The sequence below is a fragment of the Hippopotamus amphibius genome, chromosome 6 (assembly GCF_030028045.1).
Source record: "Hippopotamus amphibius kiboko isolate mHipAmp2 chromosome 6, mHipAmp2.hap2, whole genome shotgun sequence".
Taxonomy (NCBI): Eukaryota; Metazoa; Chordata; class Mammalia; order Artiodactyla; family Hippopotamidae; genus Hippopotamus; species Hippopotamus amphibius.
The window spans coordinates 126,288,995-126,306,953 of NC_080191.1; positions in this window are offsets into that span (position 1 = coordinate 126,288,995).

The window sequence follows — 17,959 nt, forward strand, 5'->3', positions numbered from 1 at the left end:
GATATTCCAAAAGTCAAATTAGCAAGACTTGATGGATTTGATGTGAAGGGTTAAGGAAGGAAGAAACTGAGAATAAACCTTAGGTTTTTGGCCTGAGAGGTTGATAGTAGTGGGAGCTTTAGAGATGTTCAATAGTAAATGTCACTTTGCTAGTAAATGACTTAGTTGGAAATTCTTGACTCCAAAGCACTTACTCTTAATCAGTGCATCATTCTGAAGAATGGTCCTCAGTGTCTGAGGTTTTCTTGACTAAAAAGGAAAGACAGCAGATGACAAAGATTCCTCTCAGCTTTGTGGTTCTCTGAGATACCTAGGATTTCACCCTATTTCTCGGTCTACACGTTCAAGAAACATGAAGTGCTTCCAGGTACATCCAGTTTAAATCATTCATTTGTACCAGTCTGAGAAATTCAACACAGAGTCAAGGAACAATGGGATACATTAAAAAGTACATGGATTTAGAGACACAAATACCTGTTTTTGAGTTATGACACGAGCATTTTCTGTTATGTGTCATTAGACAAGTCATGTAACTCTTCTGAAGCTCAAGTTTTTCATAGTTAAAATATAAATATTAATACTTCTACCCATATCAGTGTTGTAAGTGCATTATCCAAATAGTTTTGACCACTTATGAAATTAAAAACTGGAAATACTTAATGTCTTTTTTCTCAGTGATCTAAGTTGTAAAAAGAATTGGTCGCTGTGATATTTGAAAATAGAGGTATTTAAAATAAAATTAATGGTTTTCTTTTCTTTTTCCAATGTTAAATATAACCACTAGTAGCTATTTGACTTGTGAACCTTCATACATTTCCAAACATTGCATTCACATTTTATAAAAGTGAGATTGCTATGCACATACACACAGTACATTTATATTCTCTTTTTTAGTTGAAGTATACTTGATTTACAATGGTTTCAGGTGTACAACACAGTGGTTCAGTTATGCATATATATATTTTTATATATATATTCTTTTGCAGATTCTTTTCCCCTGTAGATTATTACAAAATATTGAATATAGTTCTATGTGCTATACTGTTGGTCCTTGGTTATCCATTTTATATATAGGAGTGTGTATATGTTAATGACAGACTCCTAATTTATACTCCTTTCCCTCTACCCCCCAGCCGTTTATATTCTATAACTTGCTTTTGGGACTTAACGATATATTTTAGATATCCTTCCAAAACAATCCATGTGTCAACTTCATTTGTGTTAATGTCTGCATAATAATCAATGTTGTGTACATACCAAGGTGTCAATAGATGTACCATTTAATCATTACAGTTTGGAGGAAAATTCAGATTGTTTCAAGTCTTTATTATTACTACCAATGTTGTAATAAGTATCCTGGAACATTTATCTTTTAATTCTGGTATTGTACTCCTATTTGACAAAAGCTAAGAAATGGTAGAGGTAGTTAAAATATTACATGTTTTAAGTACTAATTATTTTAAATACTGAGTTAAATGCTAAATTAAAGTAAAATTAAATATTCAATAATAATTGTTTAAATACTATATTACTTAAAAAAAACTTGTAGTCATTCACATTTCTAATAGTACCCACAACTCTACCAACATTGTATGCTACTACTATTTATTTTATTTTGCCAATCCAATGGATGTAGTATATTATTTTAATTTTATTTTCCTGAGAACTAATAATAATTTTAATATATTTTAAATCTGTACTTGTTTCAGTGAAGTACCTGTTTATTTCCTTTGCCTTTAAAACAAAACTACCTATTTTAATGATTTCTAGGAGCACTGTATATATTAGGAAGATTAATTCTTTAACATTTGTTTGCAACCATTTTCTCCTGATCTACTGATCATCTTTTTGATTTTGTTGTGATTTTTTGCCAGTCAAATTTTCATATTTATGTAATTAAATATTTACTTTTTTTCTTTCGTGGTTTTTGGAGTTTTAGTGTGAATTAATCTCGTATTTTTAATTTTTCAGTTTTCTTCAAGTATTTTTACTTTTTAACATGTATTTTAATTCATGAAGAAATTAGTTCTCTTTATAATGTACAGTAGAATTTGATCTAACTTTTCCAATGTAAATTGTGCTTAGAAAATGTTATTAAATAATGTGTCTGTACCCCATGGGCCTTATTAAGTTCCTAAGTATACTTTAACCTGTTTATAGATTTAATTCTGTTCCATTGATAAACATTTGTATTCCTGTGCCAGCTCTGTGATGTCATGACTATACTGGTTTTTTAAAAATAAGTTTTAACATCTTATAGGCTGCTTCTTTGCCTATTATTATTGTTTATCAATACCGTCTTAGAAATTCTCACATTTTTGTTCTGTAAACTTTAAGGTAATTTTATTGATTTATAAAATAGTATAATTTTCATATCAATTGGAATTTGGTGTATAAAGGTACCATAATTATAGCATTTTTACTGAAAATATTGGTAGTTAAAAACTGGAAACATGGGCACTTAAATTCTTGGATTGTGCCAAACCAAAAGCAAGCTGCACAACAGAAATAAAGGTATTTTCTGCCTGAGATTGTTCCAGGAAGTAAATATAAACCAAGAAACATAAACTTTTGAAAGGAAAAGTAAAACGGACTTAAAGGAGTCACTAGTCAAACTAAAAATAATCATAGCTACAGTTTGTTAAATGCTTATCTGTAGAACAGTTTGTTAAATGCTTATCTGTAGAGACTGTGCTGTGTTACACGGGTCGCTTCTTAGTTCTTATAAGAACACTGCAGGTACATATTAACAAGGGAGACTGGTTAGGTGTATTTGTGGTCCAGGAAACTTGCTTTGCATGTTTTTTTTTTTTAATTTTTATTATTTGTTTTATTATTTTTTTATTTTTGGCTTTATTGGGTCTTCGTTGCTGCACCCCGGCTTTCTCTAGTTGTGGTGAGCGGGGGCTGCTCTTCCTTGTGGTGTGCAGGTTTCTCATTGCAGTGGCTTGTCTTGTTGCAGAGCTCGGGCTCTAGGCGTGCGGGCTTCAGTAGTTGCAGTACATGGGCTCAGTAGTTGTGGCTCTCAGGCTCTAGAGCACAGTCTCAGTAGTTGTGGCACATGGGCTTAGTTGCTCTGCAGCATGTGGAATCTTCCTGGAGCAGGGATCAAACCCGTGGCCCCTGCATTGGCAAGTGGATTCTTAACCACTGTGCCACCAGGGAAGCCCCGCTTTGCATGTTTTTTGAGGAAAGAGGTCAGTTCTGACTTGAACTAAGAAGTTGTGATGAAATTAATTCAGAGAAATACTTAAGTAATGGGAGGAAATATCATCTAGTTGTCTAAGGGGGACTAATGCTGAAACTGAGAAATCAACAAACTGGGCTTGTTCAGTAATTGCTTCTGTAACAAAATTCCTTAGATAGTAACTTTCTTGCTAGAAACAACTGAGTAGGACTGTGCTGGATAGCTCACTTCAGAAGTCTCAAGTTTACATTCTCATGACAGAATGATTACATCACAGGCACTGAGAGAAGAAAAGCACCTTTTATCTATTCCACATTCCTGGCAATTGATCAGCAGCAAATGTGAAGAATCACCTGTGGGGGAATCCCTAGAATTTATACTTCTCTACTGAAAACCAAACGTGAGAAAATCAAAGTCACAAAAATAAAATCCATTCTTAAAAGCAGTGTTTAGTTTGTGAGACCTGAAAAATATTGAACAGATTTCCAAGAAAGGATCTGAGATACTTTTCAGATGGAAGACTAGGTTAGAAGACAGATGTCTTGCCTGAAGGCGTAGAGAAAAAAAGAAAAAAAAAATTTTGAATAACAGCACTACAACAAAAACTTCTCTTGGATCTCTTTATTTTTTTCTTTTATGTTTTTGTCCCCCTAGTGCTCCATTATATTGTGTAATTCCTAAATTTTAGATGCTACTTCTTCTAAATTACTCCTGCCGATAATTTCTAACTCTGAAATGTCATATCTATTAATAATTTTGAGACTCTTGAAGTATAAATGATTTATGTAAAATCCAGTAATATTAAGATCGTGTTTGAATTATTAGCATTTGTTTGCAAGCATGAAAAGAACATTGAGACACAATATTTATACAGCTATCTTAAGTTCAAAGATATACAGACATGACTTGAACTTTGTCACTTCTGCGCCTGGAAAAAGATGAAATGAATGGTTTTCAAAACATTTTCTTGCATATAATATCTACCTAACATAAAGTGTATAGATTTTTATTTGAACATATCTCCATTATATGTACTGTTGAGAAAAATTTGGAGAAACATGGATGGAAAACTAATTTAAAAGAATAAAATCTAAGGTTTTGTACTTAAAGTTAGGGTAAATTAGCTGTCATATATTACTATTCTTCTTTGAGACACTAAACATACATGGCTGGCTGAATGGATATTACCTTTCTTCCAGCTTCCTTTGTGGATCGCCAAAAGATATGTGTATGAAAAAATAGGAATATTCAAAATATTATATGATTACTTAAGTAGCATGTCATTTTAGAAATAGTAAACTACAAGTATGGATTATGTAGTGAACAAAAATACCCATCAGAAATTATGTCCAGTGTCCATAAAGCCTAGGAGTAATAAGAATCCTATCTGAGCCTCCTTGCCCTATATCTACCACTCTGCTGATCTTCTGTAATTCTCTGGTTCTTGATTTCCTTACTGACTACATATTGCTTGTTCTTGGAATTTGTCTTACGTTTATGTTCAGCACTGGCTGAACTGTCATCCTCCACGAGGCTTGAACTCTTGTCTTACTAATCCAAATCCAGAATAGCACCTACCTTGCTTTATCTGCTGTGCCAAACTCCTTTACCCTATTCTCTGGACCCTCTTGGCACCAAGGTATCTGTTCTAGGTACTGTTTTTAAGGGAGGCTTCAACTTAACTCAGACCTAGTGAAATCTCTTGAGAGGGCAATGTTAACTCATCCAGCATCAATAGAGTGCTTATTATGTGGCAGGCATTGGGCCCAGACCTTAATAAATTACTGTCCCTTTTCAAAAGGCTCACAGTATAGTTAGAGATACATAAGCAAAAAATTTGAAAATAAGGCAATAAGAACAGTGTCCAAGATGTTCTGAGATCAAGCAAAAGATGCTCACTTTGCCCAGAGGGAGCTGGTTAGCAAGATGCTTTTGAAAATCAGTGCAAATCAATGTGTCCAAGAAAGGAGAGATTTTTCACCATATCTTTTAGAATGGTTGAAGTCAAATGATAATCTATCCTAAAAGAGACTATAATTTATTTGAACAAAAGTTCTGACCATTTTAAAGCATAACAAAGAATGTTATATTGTAAGTGTATAGAAATGAAACAGACTTCTGTGTATTTATTTTGTATCCTGCAACTGTACTGCATTCATTGATGAGCTCTAGTAGTTTTCTGGTAGCATCTTTAGGATTTTCTATGTATAGTATCATGTCATCTGCAAACAGTGACAGTTTTACTTCTTTTCCAATTTGGATTCTCTTTATTTCTTTTTCTTCTCTGATTTCCATGGCTAGGACTTCCACAACTATGTTGAATAAAAGTGGCAAGAGTGGATATTCTTATCTTGTTCCTAATCTTAGAGGAAATGCTTTCAGCTTTTCACCATTGAGTATGATGTTAGCTGTAGGTTTGTCATATATGGCCTTTATTATGTTGAGGTTTGTTGCCTCTGCACCCATTTTCTGGGGAGTTATTATAAATCAGTGTTGAATTTTGTCAAAACCTTTTTCTGCATCTGTTGAGATAATCATATAGTTTTTATTCTTCAGTTTGTTGTTGTGGTGTATCACACTGATAGATTTGCGGATAATGAAAAATCCTTGCATCCCTGGGGTAAATCCCACTTGATCATGGTATATAATCCTTTTAATATACTGTTGGATTTGGTTTGCTATATAATTTATTATTTAAGCCCTTCTACATTGTCTTCAGATTGTATCTTTAGGAAGTCACTAATTAATATAATTTGATTAAAAGCCTTCTGGTTCATTTGTCTACATCATAACAACAAAATGTTTTAAGAGTAGGTACTTTTTGTGGGATTGCAAGTCAATAATAGCTCTCTCAAGAAGTTGCCACTGGAACTTATAATAATTTATTGTGTTCTATCTTGGGTCTCTGTACATTTCATACGTTTGAAAAGTTCTAAACCATTTCAAATGGCAAGTTCATTTTTTGTACTAAATTTTTTATCTGAAATAATGGATTTCAGGTTTTTCCTATGTGTATAGTAAAGACCAACTTTTATGCTGAAGTTTTGAGGGGGATTTTACTATCTTCTTTTAATGATAAAGCTTGTATTAAAATGGAAATAATCATTTTGGCTTACTCAACATGATGTTATCTAATTTATTAAACAGAAGAGCCCATTTGCTATTTTGGGGCCACAATTTTGATAATGAGTACACATTTTGTTAGACACTTTCATAAGGTTTATATTCAAGTTTAGTGTATTTTCTTTGTTTTTAGTTTTATTTCACAAAATCTCTGAATCTTGGAAAAGATTAAACAGTGGGCTTGACTTCAAACATGCTTGCCATACATTCAGCATATTTGTTACTGAAGCAAGGTCTTGACAGATTTTGGGGGTTAAGAATTTTCAGAGAAAATACTATATACAATATAAAACAGCGATTGGTAACATGCTCCAAAGTTTTAAGTCAAATGAGATTGCACTAATAAGGAACACTTCTCTCATTAGAAAAATATTTCATCTAATGAAATGCCAAAAGATGTCTTTTGTCCATGATCTCTGAAAGGAAAGCAAGTGACTATTTCTTTCTGTTTTGATGTGGAATTCAAGAATGGTAGAAATAAGTGTAGCAATCATTTACCTTTTTATTAAACAATGACCAAAAAAAAAAAAAAAAACAAACAAACACGTTGACTACTTTGGGCTTTCATCTGCAGAAGTGGGTTGAACTGTCCAGATGGTAGGATTGGACTGAATATTAGACAGAAGACACTGATGCTTCTTGACAGCAGTGCATGGATGGTGCCGAAATGTGATGATGTAAACAGAAGGACCTCTCTTTCCCAGTCTGCCCTTCCTCTTCTCTCCTCCAGCCTCATCCAGCCTGACATTTGACAATTGGCAGGTACCTCATCCCAAGAAATAGAGCCAGGTATTTGATTTGAATAATCACACAGAAAGTGTCTCACTTTAATGCCCATGACCAACTTGTTTTGCATTTTCTGTTTCTTGGATTATGTGAAAATGTTTATTAAAAACAGTTGGAACTTTGGATGGGTTATCACGTTCTGAGTGAAGGGAATCAAGAGTTATTTTCTTGGGCTTTCTCACAGGTATAGACTATAGCACTGCGTTTCTTTCATTTTAAAAAAAAAGTGCTTTGTTGAGAGAATTAAATTTTGAGGATTGTTGCCTTATTTATGCTTTTGGCTTTTAGACAATCTCTAAAAATTTTCAGAGATGTCAGTTTGACAGAATTTGAAAGTCAGTAGACAGGCTATAATTTTTATGCAACTCCTGTGTATTACATTCTTTTGTAGGTTTAGTATTGGAAATAATGCTTGTCTTTGGTATTGAGAGTGGAGACTTAACGATTTGTGATGAAATAATTTAACGCTATGCATTTGGGCCAAATCATCTCTATTTTATCATGAGAGGAAGCTGTTGCAAAGGTTTATTGATTAAAACCACAAGACTGAGCACCAGTAAAACCCCGGAGTGAGCTCCCCGACTACATAAGCATCTCTGCTCCTCCAAAATCTTCATTTATTCAACAGAATTTTGTTTAGCATATGCAGTGTGTTCCCTCCTGTGGATACAAGGGGGAAATAGAAGCTGGTCCATCTCCCAAGAAACAGATGGTAAATTGGAAACAATGGAGACTACCTCTGATTTCATTTCTCTATAACAGTCAAAAAATTCCAAAATGAAATAAAAAAATTAAGCACTGACATTAGTATAATGTATAGATTATACCTAGGTATAATCAATTAAAGATTTACTAGACTTCTTCAAAACCCTACTAGTTATTATTGAGTTAAATTAAAGAAAATTGATGTAATAGAGATGCAACATGTTCATGGATTGAAAGACTCAATATTTGTAATATTTATATTCTTCACAAATTTACTTATAGATTCACCCCACTCTCAGTGAAAACATCTGCATTTACCTTTATTCATAGTCACACTCTTGGATGTATACTCCAGAGACAACTGTGTATGGGTCTCAGGCGGAGGAGTGTGGAGGTATCTATGTTTGTGGTGGTGAGGATTTAGAGGTCACCTAGATGCCCATTACAGGGGAAATGAATACGTGAAAACTGGTGGATGAATTATTTAGAAAAAAGTGTGCATCATTTGGAAACAATGACTTAGAAATATACTTAACAACATGAACAAATGTGAAAACCAAATGTTGAAAGAAAAAAGTAAGAAACAGAATGAATGCTATAGATTGAATCTATAGCACAATACAATTTATATGTATTTAAAGAACATACACAAAGATAATATATATTTCTCAAAATTGCATACACATCCAAGAGCATGTACCAGATATATTAGAGTGGGGGCCTGTTGTGGCAATAAGAATAGGGATGGCTCGGTGATGAAGATGCAAATAAATACAAGTAACGCCAGAGGTGAGCTTTAATAGGTTGACGGTAATCATGTGCTGTAAGTATAAGAGTATCTTAAGTCAACTTCATTCTTTAGATAAAATATGAAAATATAGTATAAATTATTGAATAGATGGAGGGAATCATTGGTTAAGTCCACTGCTCCTGAAAATCTGAGAAATATCAGGAAAAAAATGTTACTTGGACTTGACATCATGGTCTTCTTTAAAGACCTCAACAAGAACAATTTCAATAGAGTAGCAGGAAAGTCAGATTAGATGGCCGTCAGGGGTGAACAGGAAGTGAAAAAGTAGTAATAACATGTGCAGAATCTTTCATACCTGTGAGACATTACAGGGAAATTCCTGTGAACCTCCCAGGGAAAAGGGGAATATGTAGAATTTCCCAAATATCTATGACCCCAAACTGCTTACCCCGGGGCTAATGTTCCAAAAACAGGTTTTAAAAATGTTAAATTTAGCAAAGAGGTGACTGAAGTCAATGCATTTCAGTCATGAAGAGCCAGATAAATATAGTTCTTTCCAGATTTAATTACAGAAATTACTATTTACATCTACATATATTTAATCCTCACATTTGTTTTCATAAACTGATTCAGGCCAGAAAAAATTTGAATGAAAATATAGCTCTTACCCACTTGATGAAATGAGTGACTTCAATCACATTAAGAGGCAGTTTTTGAGAGGAGAATAAACGTAATTATGAAAAAGCAGTCATGGGCTCTGTGTTAGTTTCTTATTGCTGCTTTAACAAGTCACCACAAATTTAATGGCTTAAACAATACAGAATTATTGTCCTATCATCCTAGAGGTCAAAAGTCTTAAAGCCAAGATGTTGACAGGGCTTCGTTCCTTTTGGAAGGTTTAAGAGAGAATTAGTTTTCTTGCCTTTTCTAGCACCTGTGGTCACCTGCATTTCTGCTCATAACCCCTTGCTTTCCCCATCTTCAGAGCCAGTAGCAGTATCTTCCAATCTCTTACTCTTTCATCTCTGTTTCCATATCTTGGTGCCTTTACTAATTCTGATCTTCTGCCTGCCTTTTATAAGGACCCTTGTGCTTGCATTGGGCCCACAGTCAAGATCCTTAACTTAATCATATCTCAAAAATCTCTTTTACTATGTAAGGTAACATATTCACAGGCTTTGAGGATTAAGATATGGACATCTTGGAGTCCATTATTCTGCAAATCACAGACTCTAAAGCTGTATTTCTTTTTTCAACTGATTTTTATTTTTGCCTCTCTTTAAGTTTACTAAATAGAGGGAAGCATATTTTATATTGCATTCTTTATTTAAATATTATAAAGGTGAGTTAAAATAGTATATAAAATTACTTTGAAAGAATATATTATTCCCCCAGAGGAGAGTGGAAAAAGTTTTTCTTAATCTATCATTTCTACTTACTCATATACAATCTATTTATGGTTGTTGAATTATAAAAAGAATACAAGAATTTTAAATGTCTATTTTCTTTTAATGTTAAATAATCTTTTCCTTCTCAATATCATTTTCCCACAAATTGATAACAAATGAAATATCAAATGCTAACAAATTAGTATTTTAACTAATTAGTTGGATGGGAGGAAGGGAGAGAGAAGAGGGGAATAAATAAGAAAAGAGAGAGAGAGAAGGAGGATGAAGGAGGGAGAATATACTGAGAACATATTGGCACTATTGTGCCAGGCATACCACAACCTAATTTTATTTAATCTTCACAATAATTGAACATTACCATTTCCATTTTATAGTTTAGAAAACCAGGCTTGGGAAAGTCATGTAACTTGCCCAAGATCGTAAGTAGTAAATAGTTAAAACAATACTTTCTGACTTCAAAACCCATGTCTTCCTATACCACAGTGGAACATGTTTTATATTAAATGTATTGTGTTACTTTCCTAGGGATTCCATGACAAATTACCAAAGATTTTGAAGCTTAAAATAGTAGAACTTTTTCTCACAGTTCTGGAGGCCAGAAGTCTGAAGATCAAGGTGTCAACAGGGCCGTGTTCTCTAAGAACACCTTAGGGTAGAACCCTTCCTTGCCTCTTCCAGCTTCTGGTGACCCGTGAGTTCCTTGGTTTGGAGCTGCATATCTCTAATCTTTGTTACCCTCTCACATGGCCTTCCCCCCTGCGTCTCTGTATCTTCTCTCTCTCCTCTCTTTTTAAAACCACTTCACTGAGATATGATTGACATTAAAAAGCTGTAGCTATTAAATGAACACAACTGAATGTATCTGGGGACAGTACATATCTGTGAAACAATCACTACCATCAAGGCCATAGGTATATTCATTACTTTCCAAAGTTATGATGATGATGATGATGATGATGTGTGTGTGTGTGTGTGTGTGTGTGTGTGTGTGTTAAGAAGACTTAACATACAATCTACTTGCTTAGAAAACTCTCAGTATACGATACAGTATTGTTAGCTATAGGCATTATGCTGTATAGTATGTTTCCAAAACTTACTTGTCTTGCATAACTGAAACTTTGTACCCTTTGGCCATCACTTCTCCATTTCCCCCTCCCCATTGCCTTTGGCAATCACTGTTCTATTCTCTGTTTCTATGAGTCTGACTATTTTAGATTCTACATGTAAGTGAAGTCATATACTATTTGTCTTTCTGTGTCTGGCTTATTTCATTTAGCATAATGTTTGTGTCTTCTAAGTGTTCAGTATCTTCTTAAAAGACTCCATGTCTTCTCTTATAAGGACTTGTCACTGGGTTTAGGGCCCACCCAAAGCCTGGATGATCTCATATTAAAAACCTTCATCTACAAATACTTTTTCTAAATAATGTCATAGTTATAGATTTTAGGGCATGGACATATTTTGAGGCAGAAACTCATCATTCAACATACTATACACTGTTGATCAATTAAGTACATTTAAGTTAAGGGTCATATTGAGGACAAAGACTATCTTCACTTTTATATCATTGTGTATTTTGCAGCATAGGTGCACACAATAGGTACTTAATAAATATTGCAAGAATTAGAAACACATTTGTGACCAGTAAAGGTTTTCTAGAAGTTTGTTAATTGTTGAAGTTGAAACAAATGTTTACAAATGATACATTAGTAGAATACTATGGTTTCACAATATTTACAATGTGAATCTAGATTCTACTTATATACTAATTAATTGTCCCTGATAGCAAAATTCTAACTGTATGAAAAAGAAATGGGCCTCTGTATGATGTGAAATATGTGAATATAATTTTAAAAAATTGACTCTAACTATTGGTAATCACAGATAAATATTGCTTTACAAAGCTTATGTTGAAATTAGCTCAATTTACCACCATGGTCAATTACATAGCCAAATACATTCTTGATGGGTCTTGTGTAATGGGCCATCATTCTTTCAAGAACAAAATTGTTTCCTATTCCTGTGATTTGATAATAAGTAATAAACATGTAATATATCAATTTACAAAGTCAATTACATAATCAAGAAGAGCGCCAACAGCAATAACCAAAATACTCTGTACTGTATTTACTTTCATATTCTCCACTCTCCCTAAGGCACCAGGCCTGGCAATTTTCCTACTTTCTCAATTTTCTTTGCATAATTTTCCACTTGGTGGACTGCCATTGTCAACAGCAGCACTCTTCAACTTCTGGAGGTTTGGTAAGAGCAGTTGAAGAGATGGGAACTGTGTTTAATTAAATCCTGGTTGCTGAATGTAAATGCAGAAGTGCTTAATTATTCAACATTGCTGGTGAGGAAAGTCACAGGAGAGGATCGAGAAGAAATGTGGTGTCTCATGAGCTTTGAGATACAATCCTGAAAAATATCAATTTCCTTTTTACCGCCTTTAAATAAAAAAACATTTTAAAGAATGCAGATGAAAGTAGGCATAACTCATAAAATACCTAGCTGACTAATTTCAGCTGCTGAAAAAGAAATACAGAGATAAAGTGGTCTTATAATTATGTGTCAGATATGCCTCATGAAAACATTTACAGACTTTGTGATCATGTATATTTAAGGGAAATCCTTAAATAAAAATAAAAGGAGGATATTAATTTAAATTCCAGGACAAGAGACAAGTCCACTTTAACATTTGATTTTATGTTTCTTTCAAAATCTGTTTTAGTGTTTAAAAACTGACTTAAATAAAATGTTTGCAATTAATTATTAATACTTTTATAAATTTAATGTAATTTAAAATACTACCCTAATTTCTAAAGTGTTTTGAGTAAATATGAATCAAACATCTCTCAGAAAGGATTACTGCCAATTTATTTGTTAAATGTAAGCACAGTTATATCAGGCATCTACCATAGTCTTACAGTGCTATTCCTTCAGTATTCCTTCAATTTCAGCATAGAAGAGACAGAATTCTTTGGGTAAATTTCACATTTTACACAGCATTGTATAGGAACTCTTTTTTATTAATTATTTAGTTTTTACTGACTATGTTGATAACATTTGGATAAAGTGGCATTTTAAATTTTACTGTAGAATAGCTAACCAGAAATAAATTAAATTTTATACAGATGTGGATATCCCCAGATGTGAATATAGGAAAAACTTAGTTTTGTCTCCGGCTATTTATTCACCATATAAATCTCCTAGCACATTCTTATCTGTTATGTAAATAAGATGTGGAATTCCAATAGTGTATCAGTGTTCTACAGCAGATGGTACACTGAGATTTACCACACCATTACATTTAATGGGTTTGAATTCATTTGGATTTCTTGATGTTCTCTCTGTCCTTCTCATAGCAGCAATGTGGCCAATGTTCCTGATTATATATGATTTGAGAGTGTGCTTAAAGAAGAAAAACTCCTTTATCTTAGAAATATGAGTATTTTATGTCAAAGTTTAAAGTGTATATGTATTGCGTTTCAGAGGATTCATATGCCCTGTGAGAAAAGGATAGTTAATGAATATTCAACAAAGTATTTGTAGTCATTACACTCAAAGATATTTTGTAAAATGGAAATACTCAATTAACTATTGTAGTGCTAGTAAGGAGTATTCATATGAAAAACAAAAAGAAATTTTCAGCCTACATCATCATGGATGAAGTAAAAAAAAGTTTGATATAAGAGAATAGAAAGACTCAGGAAGCGTGTATCTCAGTTGTATTAAGGAAAGATGCTCGTGGCTATTTCTGATAACAAAAATTTATATGATTTTTGGCTCATTAATTACTCTAGATTAATAAATAATATCCCTAAAGCATTTGATCTGTAAAGGGTCAGACCTCAGTGATAGTTAAAAATGGCAGCATGAGCCGTATGCACTTTTTGTGTCTGAAGTTGCTCTATTTAGGAGCAGAATGAATGCTGGTGTAGCTTTCATCAGTTAGTTACAGAAATTACTGTGGATGAACATAGAGTGGAACAAGAATACGGAATCCAATATTGTGGATATAACCAGGTACCTCTAGATCAGTGTGTCTCAAAGAGCGGCCAACAAAACAACTATCAAATCTTATTAGAAATAGAGACGCCTGGGCCCTGTCCCAGATTCACTAAGTCAAAATCTGTGAGGGTGGAAGCTGTGAACCAAAACATTAAAGAACTCTGCAATGATTTGCACATATGTGTCGGTTGCAGGTCAACATTTCAGAGCCAGAACTCTAAAGCAGACTGCCTGGGTTTAAATAGGGTTCCTTCACTCGTCATTCTGTGAGCCCAGGCTCATTACTTCACCTCTCTGTGCCTTAGTTTCATCAGTTGTTAATGGGGCTGATCTACCTATGTCCCAGGCTTGTTTTGAGTATAAATAAGTTAATATTTGTAAATCAGTTAGTACCTGGCACCTAGTAAGTGCTAAGCAAATACGAGTTTGTAAAAGGATAATAGAGAGTAACATGCATGTTTATTGGAACTGCCAGATCATGGTTAACATTTAGAAGCTTTCTATTAAAAAAGGAAAACAAAATCTCCCTAGAAAATATCCAAGTACTGAATAAAACACTATGATTCCATGTTTGAAGTTAATAGAAACCAAAGTTGCATTCCATACTGTTTTTGCTTTCTTCATTAGTACAACTTTACAATAAATATTTTTAATATTGTCAGAATCAGCTTCTAGTAATACTCTGAATAAAACATCCTTTCAGTTTTTTTCAGTTGTGCTGAATAGTAACTCTGGCGACATACACACTCATGAATGGTGAACACGTTTTTCATTAGAATAAGATGAGGCTTAAATATAGTATCTTGGTGTATATGTGTGCCGTGCTATTTCCTGCAAATCACCACAGTAATACAGCACGGCAGTCATCTTAAAGTGAGCCTGCAGACAATATACCAGGCACTTGGTTTTCAGTTCATTTGTGGGACATTGGACTCATTTGGCAGCAGTACTGAAGTCACATTCATTTATAGGCACTTCAGAGGCATCGACACAACATCCCTTAATTGCATTACAAGGGCCTGCCATTGCCATGTGTTTATTGATTTCAGTTCTTAGAAGCCTTTTCTATTATTATCTGTAAACTCCTTTGATTTACAGTCATTTGTCTATATTTAGAACAAGAAAAGCTGAGTGCTAAAGACAGATAGGAGGAGAGCTTGATTATGTTTCAGTTGACTAATAGCTGGCTTTTTACCTAATGGCAACTCATTTCAGGAATGAACCACAGTATTTGATGTATCATGATGTTGCCATCGTTTTACCCATTCTAATATCAAGATCTTGAATTTCACACTTATGCCATCAGTATCAGCAGACAAGGTCTTCTGTATTGGAAGCAATATGTCCAGGCAGTTCATAATTGTACTTGCAAGCTTCCAGTAAGACTAATTACTTCTTCAAATTGGCCCGAAAGGCATTTAGACAGTAGGGCTTTCCATTGGCCCAGAAGTCATTTGATCTCTTTATGACTTCCCTGAGCTAGCATCAGCCATTTCAGATTGGCTCTGACTGTGAAACAGGCAGTGGTGCATCTGTTTTTTGGTTTGTTTTTTAATGGGAAAAACACTTTCTAAGAAGGCAAACTTCATATCCTTACTTATGTAAGAGTTATGTGTAACCCTTTCAAATACTTAAATGAGAGCACTCATAGGGAAAAAAAAAGGTTCATCAGATTCTAATTTGGAAACTAGAAAATGTACCCAGGTCAATGTTAATATTATACAATCTGTTTATTTTGTGTGTGTGTGTCTAAAATAAGAAAAATACTGCCAAGTTGGTTCAGGCAGACTTTAATATCCTAAATATAAATTTTAATAGTAATTTGGAAAGTTTTAAAATCATATTTTTAAAATAATGATAAAACAAATTTATGCTGCGTGACATGACCTTTGCCTTCTTGGAACTTAAAAAAATACCATACTTTTTTAAAGTTACCAGATTAACATTTTAGTATCTTTAAAAATACAAATATATATGGATTGCAGTTACTTGGAAAAGATTGAAAAATCATTTATTGTATATTTTAATCTCAGACCAAATTAAGACTAACATTTTTATGAAGTTGATAAGGATTCAGTAATAAAATCCTAGTCATTTACCAAAATTATTTTTACCCACCAATCTTTTCCTAGTCTCACCATTTAAAAAATGCCAATTTATCGTAAAAATTGGGGAAAGTCGTCAAGGAAGGGTTTGCTGTCAAATCTCTTTTAATTGGGATTTGATATAATAATTTAATACTTCTTCAAGTACTTTGAAGTTATCACTGAATCAATTAATAATAAATCAATTCAGTTACTGCATATAATAATTTTTTATCTACTTATGTGGTTCACTGATGTTATAATAAAATTAGAAAATACAGAAAATTTTAGATTATGTGTTTTAGTATTACATGGATTCAGAGACGGATTCTGTTTTTATTTATGTCATAACATTTGAAGTACTTATTGATATTTAAATATTCATGACCCAGCTACTATTTGTGTATACTTACACATATATACACACAAAAGTGCTTAATTTCCATTTTAATGATTCCAAGTCCATGATAAACCTCAAAATATCTCGTATAATGCCAGTTATAACTCAGTGAAGATCAACATAAAATTATTTTAAGAATGTACCCTTTCTCCAGTATTTATAACTGGGAAAGCAAAATATTTAATATCTGATAAAGGAGCACCATGCATACAAGTCTTCTATCAATTACAATCATGTCCGATTTCATATTTTTTATATTCCAATATCACTTGATTTATTTAACAAATAAATATTTAACACCCATCATATCCAGTCACTCTAGTAGATGCTAGGACAAATAAAAATATAGTAATAAATACAGTAATAAAAACCAAATAGCTGTGGGTCCCTGCCCTCATAGGACTTATGGTACAGGAGACAGCTATCAAGGAAAAAAATTGCATAAATACAACCTCTGTTTTGTGCTGTGAAGAAAAGTTACAGTGATCTATAGAGAACCTCATCTAGTCTAATAAATTCAAGAACGGTTTCCTTGAAGAAATTCTATTTGAGTTCAGATCTGAGGAATGAGTTAGAGTGAGTCGGGAACAATGAAAGAAATCGTTCTAGTCCCTGAAACCCTGAAAAGAAGGGGCAGGGGAAAGAAAGTCAGTATGGGTCAGCACAGAGAGCGAGTAGGGAAATAGTATGAGACGAGACAGAAGTTAGGTATGGAAAGCCTCATAGAGCAGGAGGTTTTTAGACAGCACTCCAGATGCAGAATATGGAATGAATTCTTGGCAGGCCAAAAAAGTGGATGCGAGAAGAACAGGAGACTACCGCAATAATGCTGGGGGAAGGGGATGATTATTACTCAGAGCTGGATATCTAGGGCAATAGAAATGGAGACATGGATAATACTGAGAGGTACTTAAAATAAAGAATCAAAATTACTTGGTAGAGTTGGATGTAGGGAATGAAGAATAAAGAGGTGTTGAGGATGATTCCTAGATTTCTGGCATGCCTAGTTGGTGGATAGTGCTACAATGCGCTGAGCTACAGGAGTCTAGAGTAGGGCCAGAAAAGAGGGAAGAAAACAGTAGGGGGATGTGGCATAAAACAAATGAGAAAAGAGATTCTTGCTCCTTTAGGTACTGAAAATCATGGAAATAGGAAGAATAAGATCCAAAAGAGAGGGAGAGAAATAAGATTGATAGTTCCTGATCTTCTCTTTTTGGGGGTTTTAGCCTAGAGAAAGGAAGGCGTAAGAAAAAGAAGTTGAAAGAAACAAAAAGGGAAGGAGACTTTTGCTTATTAGATGAGTATAAGAGGAGTAGTAGTATTGGAGTAGTGTAAGTATTAGTATAAGATTTAGGATTTGGACACATTTCCTTTAAGGTTAGCTTGTTTTTACCCCCAATTCTTCCCCCAAACTGTGGTCTTGCATGAACTCGGAGAGCAGCTTCATGGCAAGTAAACCTAGCATCTCAGTGTAATTAAGGAAAGGAAGGATTACTTTCTAAT